The following is a 3,475-nucleotide window of genomic DNA, read 5'->3' on the forward strand; positions in this document are numbered from 1 at the left end:
CACCAATATTTTTGTCAGATGTCTCATATAGGGATAGTCCGAGAACTTCCATAGCCCATGAAGACAAGAACAAGAATGCTATCCATGAATTCAACATGATCCATCAGGCATCCTTGATTTCTCAGGACTTCTTGGGATCTGATTTTCAATGAGAAGAGACTGCAGAAACCTTCTGGGTGACCTAGAAGGAAGGCAAAGCTCTTTTGAAGACACCTAAGATAGCCTCAAGACCTCAAGGAGTCCATTCCAATCCTAACCCCTTTCATTTCTGAAGTACCTAGCTTTAAAAAAAAATCACACACGTGCAAAAAAATGCTTATGATTTCATTTATTGTGAGAAGAATGGGGGGGATTTTCAGTGATAGCCTAGAGACGTAAAAGGAGATCTGCATCCATGCTTTCAGCACGATCCATCGGGCCTTTTTCTGTGTTTATCGGGACATCTAGGAATCAGATTTTCAAAGTAAAATGAAGAGGAGAAAGAAGGTAGGCATTTTTTCAAGAGGCAACCACAAAGCTTTAGTTTTGACTGGTCAATGAGGAGGAAAAAAGGTCATCAGACAGGTCTTCAAATAGATATCGTTGACACCGAGATAGTTCTGCCTGGTGGGACATCCATGTTGCTACTCATTGAGGTTCTTTCCCGGAGCTTTAGTTAACAACATCAACAGCAGGAGTTAGTGGCGTCCTCCACCAACCATGTAGATGCATGGGCCATTGCTAGAAGGATTGAAGTTCGCGCCGCCACCGTTGATAGGTATACACATAACCCTTCCATTTCCCATCATTCCGTTTCCCATCATTGGGTTTCCCATCATTCCGCCTCCCATCATTCCGCTTCCCATCATTAAGTTTCCCAGCATAGGCATCATTGTGAAGGCAGGATAAGGCTACAAAAGAAAAAACAAGGAATTATTTTGGTACTTTTGCTTAATACTTACATGCAAAACCTGAGGGTTCTATGGGGGCTTGTTGGTTGTTGTACTAACTATAGGTTGATGAGAGCTCTGCGAGAAGTCTCCTCTGGTGAAGCCTGCCCTCCATTGGTAGGATTCTCATCCTTGGACTATTATTATTATTATTATTATTATTATTATTATTATTATTATTATTATTTCCCACAATGCCCTGTTGTACTCTGCTTCCAGAGGTTGCTGGAAAATTAAAACCGCAACTGTACCGAATGGTTTTTCAATTATGGTGGAGAAGGGCCAGGAACGATCTCTATGTGTCAATCAAGATGTTGTTCCAAGGAGGACTCCAGACCTCTTGTGCTGGTACGGCTGTACTAGAAGCTCCAACTTTATTTTCTTTCTGCTAATGTTTGCAGTCATAGGGCAGGCCGCGTGTCCATCATCATTAAGTTTGGTTCCGCCCCTTGTTCAAGGCTCTGGGAAGGAGCCATTTTTAAGTCAGTCTCACTTAAGGAAGCTAAGCTATAGGATGTAGACCAGCTTGTCCCGTAGAAAAGCTTCATATCTCAAGAACATCCGGGGATATAGAATCATAGAATCATAGAATAGTAGAGTTGGAAGAGACCTCATGGGCCATCCAGTCCAACCCCCTGCCAAGAAGCAGGAAATCGCATTCAAAGCACCCCAGAAACAGAAATTCCAGAGGAAAGGTCCCAAAGGTTCTGGCTAAGAGCTCACAGCCTCTCAGCCTCACAGCTCCTGAGGGAAACAGCCCTAAAGTTTCCAGAGAAACCTCAGAGAGGGAACAGCATTACAGATTCATGGAACCCCAGCTGAAACATCTACAAGCCTTGGTTGGTAGGTCCACTCAATACCCAGACGCATTTGGAATCGGTAGTGGGTCCCACATCAGCTAGGCCCAGATAATAGCCTGGGAGGGGTTATAAGGGGATTTTCTTATAGAGAAAGCAATGGTTATCCAAAGCCAAATGTCTGTCCCCTGGGGACAAAATTGAAAAGTCAACAGTTTATTAAGGAAACCTTGAAGTGTTATTTGACTCCTTGAAGATTTATTATTTGTTCATCAATAAAGACTTTGTTATTTCATTAAAGACTCAAAAGGCCATCCTTTTCAGGGAAATCCTCAAGATCCTCTCTTTAGGCGCCCTGGCTTTCTGCTGGGCATAAAGTATACGTCCTATACAAAGACAATAGTTTCAGGCCCAGCGCGTGACAGAACACCTCTTGACCAAGTAGCAAGGTGGATGTCCTTCAAGCCCTGAACCAAAATGTAGGAACTTGCCTTGAGATCAAAGGCAATCCCTCCCAGGAGAATAGAAATAGCCTGAGCTGGTCATCATCCTAAGCTCCAGATGATATTGTACTGCAAATCACAGCATCCCTTGTCAATGAAGTCAATGGAAAGAATAGTAGGAGCAGGGATTTCTAGTGGGCCATACAATTCCTACTCTGGAGTTGTGAGATGATGGTTTACAACAGCCCTGAAGATCAACATAGAGATGAATAATTCCAGATTAGAAGATGTAGACCAGTGGTTCCCAATCTGTGGGTTGTGAGACGTAAAATAAGGTCCGTGGCCCACTGGTGGACTGTGAGACCTAAAATAAGGTCCACGAGACATGTGGGGAAAATCAGCTCTAGATTATGAAATATGGTTTTCTATGGGCGAGCAGATGGCGATTACTGGATGGCATATGTTCTGTATCAGAAACTAGAACTGATGTGGTCTATCCAATGCAGATTTCTGAATCAGCACCCCAAAGAACCAAACCAAATCTAAAGATGAACAAAAACTGATTTGTAACTCTTTTGGTGCTAATGTTGGAGAGTGGTCCCTGATCAAAGTGGTCCCTGGTTAAAAAAAAGTTGGGAACCACTGATGTTGACCGACTGGATTCAACCCAAAAAATTCTGATGGGAAGTTGAAATAGCTTACCTTGTTCAGTAGTTGGTAGACTGGTGAGTTTACGAACTTGAAGGATAAATGAAGCCGACTGGGGGGGTGGACCTTTTATAGAGCTCCATATCCTGTTCCAGAGGAAATGGAGCATTAGCTTGTTACCTTTTCATTAGCTATGTCCAATTCATTCTAGATCATTTCGTAAAATGCATGGTTACATCTAATGATGCCCAGCTGTTTCCACAGGGCATTTTCAGCATTACAGATATGAGGACTTGTATGCCCCAAGCTGCTAAGAAGAATGCATTAATTCAAAGGCATTCGAATTTGAAGGGAATGCTGCCATTGCAGGGAAGAAAATGCCATGGTAATTAAACACACGTAAGGAAGAAATAGGATTTGTTTCCTCATTGAGCGTCATGATAATTTAGCTCCTGTGAGCAAAAGGTAGAAGACGTTCACAAACATACGGATCCTGGAATATTTTACTGAAAATTGTAAAATAAAATGAGAAATATCTTCCAGACTGTTAACAAAATATGATGATATCATGTTAGCATACATGACCACCGCTGCTAGAATTAGTTACGCGAAACTGTGGAAGCAGAAAGAAACACCAAATATAGATGAATGCAGACCG

At 42.4% G+C, this 3,475-nt stretch overlaps 1 long non-coding RNA gene across 1 annotated transcript; it reads right to left on the reverse strand.

Moving 5' to 3' along the window:
- Positions 1–313: 313 nt before the first annotated feature.
- Positions 314–3,115, reverse strand: LOC107983375 (uncharacterized). The gene is made up of 2 exons (XR_001730813.2): positions 2,872–3,115; positions 314–890 (listed from the first exon to the last, which is right to left on the reverse strand). It is a non-coding gene; the product is annotated as an uncharacterized LOC107983375 (long non-coding RNA).
- Between the last annotated feature and the right edge of the window lie 360 nt (positions 3,116–3,475).

Source organism: Anolis carolinensis, unplaced genomic scaffold, assembly GCF_035594765.1.
Source record: "Anolis carolinensis isolate JA03-04 unplaced genomic scaffold, rAnoCar3.1.pri scaffold_14, whole genome shotgun sequence".
Taxonomy (NCBI): Eukaryota; Metazoa; Chordata; class Lepidosauria; order Squamata; family Dactyloidae; genus Anolis; species Anolis carolinensis.